A 10,847-nucleotide genomic window follows, 5' to 3' on the forward strand; every position below is an offset into this window, starting at 1 on the left:
GCTGAGGACTATCAGAGTGTTGATGAAACACAGAAATTGCATCGGGATTGAATACAACAGTCACCATGCGCACTTTCTTCCATGGGAGTAATGTCTCAAACAGTCTACTCTTTGATCGTTCCCTGGAAGACCAGTAGTAGTTTCCCGAAGAACATCTGGATTCCATCTGTAATCTGTGGACTATCAGAGTGTTGATGAAACAGAGAAATTGCATCGGGAATGAATACAACAGTCACCATGCGCACTTTCTTCCATGGGAGTAATGTCTCAAACAGTCTACGATTTGATCGTTCCCTGGAAGACTAGTAGTAGTTTCCGATGCACATCTGGACGCATTCTGTAATCTGTGGAGTAAAAGAGTGTTGATGAAACACAGTAATTGCATCGGGATTGAATACAACAGTCACCATGCGCACTTCCCTCAATGGGAGTAATGTCTCAAAGTGTTTACGCTTTGATCGTTCGATGGAAGACCAGTAGTAGTTTCCGATGCACGTCTGGAGGCATTCTGTAATCTGTGGACTATCAGAGTGTTGATGAAACACAGAAATTGCATCGGGATTGAATGCAACAGTCACCATGTGCACTTTCCCTCACGGCCGTATTGTCTCAAACAGTCTACAATTTGATCGTTCCCTGGAAGACCAGTAGTAGTTTCCAATTAACATCTGGAGGCATTCTGTAATCTGTGGACTATCAGAGAGTTGATGAAACACAGAATTTGCATCGGGATTGAATACAACAGTCACCATGCGCACTTACCTCCATGGGAGTAATGTCTCTAACAGTCTACGCATTGATCGTTCCCTGGAAGACCAGTAGAGCTTTCCGATGCACATCTGGAGGCTTTCCGAAAACTGTGGACTATCAGAGTGTTGATGAAGCACAGAAATTTAATGGGGATAGAATACAACAGTCACCATGCGCACTTTCCTCCATAGGAGTAATGTCTCAAACAGTATACTCTTTGATCGTTCCCTGGAAGACCAGTAGTAGTTTCCGATGCACATCTGGAGGCATTATGTAACCTGTGGACTATCAGAGTGTTGATGAAACACTGAAATTGCATCATGATTGAATACAACAGTCACCATGCGCACTTTCCTCCTTGGGAGTAATGTCTCTAACAGTCTACGCTTTGATCGTTCCCTGGAAGACCAGTAGTAGTTTCCGATGCACATCTGGAGGCATTCTGTAATCTTTGGACTATCAGAGTGTTGATGAAACACAGAAATTGCAACGGGATTGAATACAACAGTCACAATGCGCACCTTCCTCCACGGGAGTAATGTCTCAAACAGTCTACGCTTTGATTGTTCCCTGGAAGACCAGTAGTAGTTTCCGATGAACATCTGGATTCCATCTGAAATCTGTGGACTATCAGAGTGTTGATGAAACAGAGAAATTGCATCGGGAAGAATACAACAGTCACCATGCGCACTTTCTTCCATGGGAGTAATGTCTCAAACAGTCTACGATTTGATCGTTCCCTGGAAGACTAGTAGTAGTTTCCGATGCACATCTGGGCGCATTCTGTAATCTGTGGAGTATCAGAGTGTTGATGAAACACAGTAATTGCATCGGGATTGAATACAACTGTCACCATGCGCACTTCCCTCAATGGGAGTAATGTCTCACAGAGTTTACGCTTTGATCGTTCGATGGAAGACCAGTAGTAGTTTCCGATGTACATCTGGAGGCATTCTGTAATCTGTGGACTATCAGAGTGTTGATGAAACAGAGAAATTGCATCGGGATTGAATACAACAGTCACCATGTGCACTTTCCTCCACGGCAGTAATGTCTCAAACAGTCTACGCTTTGATCGTTCCCTGGAAGACCAGTAGTAGTTTCCGATGAACATCTGGAGGCATTCTGTAATCTGTGGACTATCAGAGTGTTGAGGAAACACAGAATTTGCATCGGGATTGAATACAACAGTCACCATGCGCACTTTCTTCCATGGGAGTAATGCCTCAGTCTACGACTTGATCGTTCCCTGGAAGACCAGTAGTAGTTTCCGATACACATCTGGACGCATTCTGTAATCTATGGACTATCAGAGTGTTGATGAAACACAGAAATTGCATCGGGATTGAATACAAGTCACCATGCGCACTTTCCTCCATGGGAGTAATATCTCTAACAGTCTACGCTTTGATCGTTCCCTGGAAGACCAGTAGTACTTTCCGATGCACATCTGGAGGCTTTCCGTAAACTGTGGACTATCCGATTGTTGATGAAGCAGAGAAATTGCATCGGGATTGAATACAACAGTCATAATGCGCACTTTCCTCCATGGGAGTAATGTCTCAAACAGTCTTCTCTTTGATCGTTCCCTGTAAGACCATTAGTAGTTTCCGATGCACATCTGGAGGCATTCTGTTACCTGTGGACTATCAGAGTGTTGATGAAACACAGAAATTGCATCGGGCTTGAATGCAACAGTCACCATGCTTACGTTCCTTCATGGGAGTAATGTCTCAAACACTCTACGCTTTGATCGTTCCCTGGAAGACCAGTAGTAGTTTCCGATGCACATCTGGTGGCATTCTGTAATCTGTGGACTATCAGAGTGTTGATGAAACACAGAAATTGCATCGGGATTGATTACAACAGTCACCATTCGCACTTACCTCCATGGGAGTAATGTCTCTAACAGTCTACGCTTTGATCGTTCCCTGGAAGACCAGTAGAGCTTTCCGATGCACATCTGGAGGCTTTCCGTAAACTGTGGACTATCAGAGTGTTGATGAAGCACAGAAATTGCATGGGGATAGAATACAACAGTCACCATGCGCACTTTCCTCCATGGGAGTAATGTCTCAAACAGTCTACTCTTTGATCGTTCCCTGGAAGACCAGTAGTAGTTTCCGATGCACATCTGGAGGCATTCTGTAACCTGTGGACTATCAGAGTGTTGATGAAACACAGAAATTGCATCATGATTGAATACAACAGTCACCATGCGCACTTTCGTCCATGGGAGTAATGTCTCAAATAGTCTACGCTTTGATCGTTCCTTGGAAGACCGGCAGTGGTTTCCGATGCACATCTGGAGGCATTCTGTAATCTGTGGACTATCAGAGTGTTGATGAAACACAGAAATTGCATCGGGATTGTATACAACAGTCACCTTGCTCACTTTCCTTCATGGGAGTAATGTCTCAAACACTCTACGCTTTGATCATTCCCTGGATGACCATTAGCAGTTTCCGATGCACATCTGGAGGCTTTCTGTAATCTTTGGACTATCAGAGTGTTGATGAAACACAGAAATTGATTCTGGATTGAATACAACAGTCACCATGCGCACTTTCCTCCATGGGAGTAATGTCTCAAACAGTCTACGATTTGATCGTTTCCTGGAAGACCAGTAGTAGTTTCCGATGCACATCTGGAGGCATTCTGTAATCTGTGGACTATCATAGTGTTGATGAAACACAGAAATTGCATCATGATTGAATACAACAGTCACCATGCGCAGATTCCTCCATGGGAGTAATGTCTCTAACAGTCTACGCTTTGATCGTTCCCTGGAAGACCAGTAGTAGTTTCCGATGCACATCTGGTGGCATTCTGTAAGCTGTGGACTATCAGAGTGGTGATGAACCACAGAAATTGCATCGGGATTGAATACAACAATCACCATGCGCAACTACCTCCACGGGAGAAATGTCTCAAACCGTCTACGCTTTGATCGTTCCCCGGAAGACCAGTAGTATTTTCCGATGCACATCTGGTGGCATTCTGTAATCTGTGGACTATCAGAGTGTTGATGAAACACAGAGATTGCATCTTGATTGAATACAACAGTCACCATGCGCACTTTCCTCCATGGGAATAATGTCTCTAACAGTCTACGCTTTGATCGTTCCCTGGAAGACCAGTAGTAGTTTCCGATGCACATCTGGAGGCATTCTGTAATCCGTGGACTATCAGAGTGTTGATGAAACACAGAAATTGCATCGGGATTGAATACAACAGTCACCATGCGCAGTTTCCTCCATGGCAGTAATGTCTCGAACAGTCTACGCTTTGATCGTTCCCTGGAAGACCAGTAGTAGTTTCTGATGCACATCTGGTGGCATTCTGTAATCTGTGGACTATCAGAGTGTTGATGAAACACAGAAGTTGCATAGGGATGAATACAACAGTAACCACGCGCACTTTCCTCCACGGGAGTAATGTCTCAAACAGACTACGCTTTGATCAGTCCCTGGAAGACCAGTAGCAGTTTCCGATGCACATCTGGTGGCATTCTGTAATCTGTCGACAATCAGAGTGTTGATGAAGCACAGAAATTGAATCTGAATTGAATACAACAGTCACCATGCGCACTTTCTTCCACGGGAGTAATGTCTCAAACAGTCTACGCTTTGATCGTTCCCTGGAAGACCAGTACTAGTTTCCGATGCACATCTGGTGGCATTCTGTAATCTGTGGAGTATCAGAGTGTTGATGAAACACAGAAATTGAATCGGGATTGAATACAACAGTTACCATTCGCACTTTCCTTCATGGGAATAATGTCTCAAACAGTCTACGCTTTGATCGTTCCCAGGAAGACCAGTAGTAGTTTCCGATGCACATCTGGAGGCATTCTGTGATCTGAGGACTATCAGAGTGTTGATGAAACACAGAAATTGCATCGGGGTTGAATACAACAGTCACCATGCGTACTTCTCTCAATGGGAGAAATGTCTCAAAGAGTTTACGCTTTGATCATCGATGGAAGACCAGCAGTAGTTTCCGATGCACATCTGGAGGCATTCTGTAATCTGTGGACTATCAGAGTGTTGATGAAACACAGAAATTGCATCGGCATTGAATACAACAGTCACCATGCGCACTTTCCTCCATGGGAGTAATGTCTCAAACAGGCTACGCATTGATCGTTCCCTGGAAGACCAGTAGTAGTTTCCGATGAACATCTGGATTCCATCTGTAATCTGTGGACTATCAGAGTGTTGATGATACACAGAAATTGCATCGGGAATGAATACAACAGTCACCATGCGCACTTTCTTCCATCTGAGTAATGTCTCAAACAGTCTACGATTTGATCGTTCCCTGGAAGACCAGTTGTAATTTCCGATGCACATCTGGACGCATTCTGTAATCTGTGGAGTATCAGAGTGTTGATGAAACACAGAAGTTGCATAGGGATGAATACAACAGTAACCATGCGCACTTTCCTCCACGGTAGTAATGTCTCAAACAGACTACGCTTTGATCAGACCCTGGAAGACCAGTAGCAGTTTCCGATGCACATCTGGTGGCATTCTGTAATCTGTGGAGTATCAGAGTGTTGATTAAACACAGAAATTGCATTGGGATTGAATACAACAGTCACCATTCGCACTTTCCTTCATGGGAATAATGTCTCAAACAGTCTACGCTTTGATCGTTCCCAGGAAGACCAGTAGTAGTTTCCGATGCACATCTGAAAGCATTCTGTAATCTGAGGACTATCAGAGTGTTGATGAAACACAGAAACTGCATCGGGGTTGAATACAACAGTCACCATGCGTACTTCCCTCAATGGGAGAAATGTCTCAAAGAGTTTACGCTTTGATCGTTCCCTGGAAGACCAGTAGTAGTTTCCGATGAACATCTGGATTCCATCTGTAATCTGTGGACTATCAGAGTGTTGATGATACACAGAAATTGCATCGGGAAAGTGCATCGGGAATGAATACAACAGTCACCATGCGCACTTTCCTCCACGGGAGTAATGTCTCAAACAGTCTACGCTTTGATCGTTCCTGGAAGACCAGTAGTAGTTTCCGATGCACGTCTGGTGGCATTCTGTAATCTGTGGACTATCAGAGTGTTGATGAAAAACAGAAATTGAATCGGGATTGAATACAACAGTCACCATTCGCACTTTAGTTCATATGAATAATGTCTCAAACAGTCTACGCTTTGATCGTTCCCAGGAAGACCAGTAGTAGTTTCCGATGCACATCTGAAAGCATTCTGTAATCTGAGGACTATCAGAGTGTTGATGAAACACAGATATTGCATCGGGGTTGAATACAACAGTCACCATGTGTACTTCCCTCAATGGGAGAAATGTCTCAAAGAGTTTACGCTTTGATCATCGATGGAAGACCAGCAGTAGTTTCCGATGCACATCTGGAGGCATTCTGTAATGTGTGGACTATCAGAGTGTTGATGAAACACAGAAATTGCATCGGGATTGAATACAACAGTCACCATGCGCACTTCCCTCCATGGGAGTAATGTCTCAAACAGTCTACGATTTGATCGTTCCCTGGAAGACCAGTAGTAGTTTCCGATGAACATCTGGATTCCATCTGTAATCTGTGGACTATCAGAGTGTTGATGATACACAGAAATTGCATCGGGAATGAATACAACAGTCACCATGCGCACTTTCTTCCATGGGAGTAATGTATCAAACAGTCTACGATTTGATCGTTCCCTGGAAGACCAGTAGTAATTTCCGATGCACATCTGGTCGCATTTTGTAATCTGTGGAGTATCAGAGTGCTGATGAAACATAGAAATTGCATCGGGATTGAATACAACAGTCACCATGCGCACTTCCCTCAATAGGAGTAATGTCTCAATGAGTTTACGCTTTGATCGTTCGATGGAAGACCAGCAGTAGTTTCCGATGCACATATGGAGGCATTCTGTAATCTGTGGACTATCAGAGTGTTGATGAAACACAGAATTTGCATCGGGATTGAATACAACAGTCACCATGCGAACTTTCTTCCTTGGGAGTAATGTCTCAAACAGTCTACGATTTGATCGTTCCTGGAAGACCAGTAGTAGTTTCCGATGAACGTCTGGTGGCATTCTGTAATCTGTGGACTATCAGAGTGTAGATGAAACACAGAAATTGCCTCGGGATTTAATACAACAGTCACCATTCGCACTTTCCTTCATGGGAATAATGTCTCAAACAGTCTAAGCTTTGATCGTTCCCTGGAAGACCAGTAGTAGTTTCCGATGCACATCTGAAAGCATTCTGTAATCTGAGGACTATCAGAGTGTTGATGAAACACAGAAATTGCATCGGGGTTGAATACAACAGTCACCATGCGCACTTCCCTCAATGGGAGTAATGTCTCAAAGAGTTTACGCTTTGATCATCGATGTTAGACCAGCAGTAGTTTCCGATGCACATCTGGAGGCATTCTGTAATCTGTGGACTATCAGAGTGTTGATGAAACACAGAAATTGCATCGGGATTGAATACTACAGTCACCATGCGCACTTTCCTCCATGGGAGTAATGTCTCAAACAGTCTACGCTTTGATGGTTCCCTGGAAGACCAGTAGTAGTTTCCGATGAACATCTGGATTCCATCTGTAATCTGTGGACTATCAGAGTGTTGATGAAACACAGAAATTGCATCGGGAATGAATACAACAGCCACCATGCGCACTTTCTTCCATGGGAGTAATGTCTCAAACAGTCTACGATTTGATCGTTCCCTGGAAGACCAGCAGTAGTTTCCGATGCACATCTGGACGCATTCTGTACTCTATGGACTATCAGAGTGTTGATGAAACACAGAAATTGCATCGGGATTGAATACAAGTCACCATGCGCACTTCCTCCATGGGAGTAATATCCCTAACAGTCTACGCTTTGATCGTTCCCTGGAAGACCAGTAGTACTTTCCGATGCACATCTGGAGGCTTTCCGTAATCTGAGGACTATCCGAGTGTTGATGAAGCACAGAAATTGCATCGGGATTGAATACAACAGTCACCATGCGCACTTTCCTCCATGGGAGTAATGTCTCAAACAGTCTTCTCTTTGATCGTTCCCTGTAAGACCAGTAGTAGTTTCCGATGCACATCTGGAGGCATTCTGTAATCTGTGGACTATCAGAGTGTTGATGAACCACAGAAATTGCATCGCGATTGAATACAACAGTCACCATGCTCACTTTCCTTCATGGGAGTAATGTCTCAAAAACTCTACGCTTTGATCGTTCCCTGGAAGACCAGTATTAGTTTTCGATGCACATCTGGAGGCATTCTGTAATCTGTGGACTATCAGAGTGTTGATGAAACACAGAAATTGCATCGGGATTGAATACAACAGTCACCATGCGCACTTACCTCCATGGGAGTAATGACTCTAACAGTCTACGCTTTGATCGTTCCCTGGAAGACCAGTAGAGCTTTCCGATGCACATCTGGAGGCTTTCCGAAAACTGTGGACTATCAGAGTGTTGATGAAGCACAGAAATTTAATGGGGATAGATTACAACAGTCACCATGCGCACTTTCCTCCATGGGAGTAATGTCTCAAACAGTCTACTCTTTGATCGTTCCCTGGAAGACCAGTAGTAGTTTCCGATGCACATCTGGAGGCATTCTGTTACCTGTGGACTATCAGAGTGTTGATGAAACACTGAAATTGCATCATGATTGAATACAACAGTCACCATGCGAACTTTCCACCATGGGAGTAATGTCTCTAACAATCTACGCTTTGATCGTTCCCTGGAAGACCAGTAGTAGTTTCCGATGCACATCTGGAGGCTTTCCGTAATTTGTGCACTATCAGAGTGTTGATGAATCACAGAAATTGCATCGGGATTGAATACAACTGTCACCATGCGCACTTTCGTCCATTGGAGTAATGTCTGAAACAGTCTACGCTTTGATCGTTCCTTGGAAGACCGGCAGTGGTTTCCGATGCACATCTGGAGGCATTCTGTAATGTGTGGACTATCAGAGTGTTGATGAAACACAGACATTGCATCGGGATTGAATACCACAGTCACCTTGCTCACTTTCCCTCATGGGAGTAATGTCTCAAACACTCTACGCTTTGATCATTCCCTGGAAGACCAGTAGTAGTTTCCGATGCACATCTGGAGGCTTTCTGTAATCTGTGGACTATCAGAGTGTTGATGAAACACAGAAATTGATTCTGGATTGAATACAACAGTCACCATGCGCACTTTCTTCCATGGGAGTAATGTCTCAAACAGTCTACGATTTGATCGTTCCCTGGAAGACCAGTAGTAGTCTCCGATGCACATCTGGAGGCATTCTGTAATCTGTGGACTATCAGAGTGTTGATGAAACACAGAAATTGCATCGGGATTGAATACAACAGTCACCATGCGCACAATCCTCCATGGGAGTAATGTCTCTAACAGTCTACGCTTTGATCGTTCCCTGGAAGACCAGTAGTAGTTTCCGATGCACATCTGGTGGCATTCTGTAATCTGTGGACTATCAGAGTGGTGATGAACCACAGAAATTGCATCGGGATTGATTACAACAGTCACCATGCGCAACTACCTCCACGGGAGTAATGTCTCAAACCGTGTACGCTTTGATCGTTCCCCGGAAGACCAGTAGTAATTTCCGATGCACATCTGGTTGCATTCTGTAATCTGTGGACTATCAGAGTGTTGATGAAACACAGAAATTGCATCATGATTGAATACAACAGTCACCATGCGCACTTTCCTCCATGGGAATAATGTCTCTAACAGTCTACGCTTTGATCGTTCCCTGGAAGACCAGTAGTAGTTTCCGATGCACATCTGGAGTCTTTCCGTAATTTGTGGACTTTCAGAGTGTTGATGAAACACAGCAATTGCATCGGGATTGAATACAACAGTCACCGTGCGCACTTTCCTCCACGGGAGTAATGTCTCGAACAGTCTACGCTTTGATCGTTCCCTGGAAGACCAGTAGTAGTTTCCGATGCACATCTGGTGACATTCAGTAATCTGTGGACTATCAGAGTGTTGATGAAACACAGAAGTTGCATAGGGATGAGTACAACTGTCACCATGCGCACTTTCCTCCACGGGAGTAATGTCTCAAACAGTCTACGCTTTGATTGTTACCTGGAAGACCAGTGTTAGTTTCCGATGCTCATCTGGTGGCATTCTGTAATCTGTGGAGTATCAGAGTGTTGATTAAACACAGAAATTGCATTGGGATTGAATACAACAGTCACCATGCGCACTTTCCTCCACGTTAGTAATGTCTCAAACAGTCTACGCTTTGATCGTGAATGGAAGACCAGTAGTAGTATCCGATGCACGTCTGGTGGCATTCTGTATCTGTGGACTATCAGAGTGTTGATGAAACACAGAAATTGAATCGGGATTGAATACAACAGTCACCATTCGCACTTTCCTTCATGGGAATAATGTCTCAAACAGTCTACGCTTTGATCGTTCCCAGGGAGACCAGTAGTAGTTTCCGATGCACATCTGAAAGCATTCTGTATGCTGAGGACTATCAGAGTGTTGATGAAACACAGAAATTGCATCGGGATTGAATACAACAGTCACCATGCGCACTTTCCTCCATGGGAGTACTGTCTCAAACAGTCTACGCTTTGATCGTTCCCTGGAAGACCAGTAGTAGTTTCCGATGAACATCTGGATTCCATCTGTAATCTGTGGACTATCAGAGTGTTGATGAAACAGAGAAATTCCATCGGGAATGAATACAACAGTCACCATGCGCACTTTCTTCCATGGGAGTAATGTCTCAAACAGTCTACGATTTGATCGTTCAATGGAAGACTAGTAGTAGTTTCCGATGCACATCTGGACGCATTCTGTAATCTGTGGAGTATCAGAGTGTTGATGAAACACAGTAATTGCATCTTGATTGAATACAACAGTCACCATGCGCACATCCCTCAATGGGAGTAATGTCTCAAAGAGTTTACGCTTTGATCGTTCGATGGAAGACCAGTAGTAGTTTACGATGCACATCTGGAGGCATTCTGTAATCTGTGGACTATCAGAGTGTTGATGAAACACAGAAATTGCATCGGGATTGAATGCAACAGTCACCATGTGCACTTTCCTT

Source organism: Schistocerca gregaria, chromosome 1 (assembly GCF_023897955.1).
Source record: "Schistocerca gregaria isolate iqSchGreg1 chromosome 1, iqSchGreg1.2, whole genome shotgun sequence".
NCBI lineage: Eukaryota > Metazoa > Arthropoda > Insecta > Orthoptera > Acrididae > Schistocerca > Schistocerca gregaria.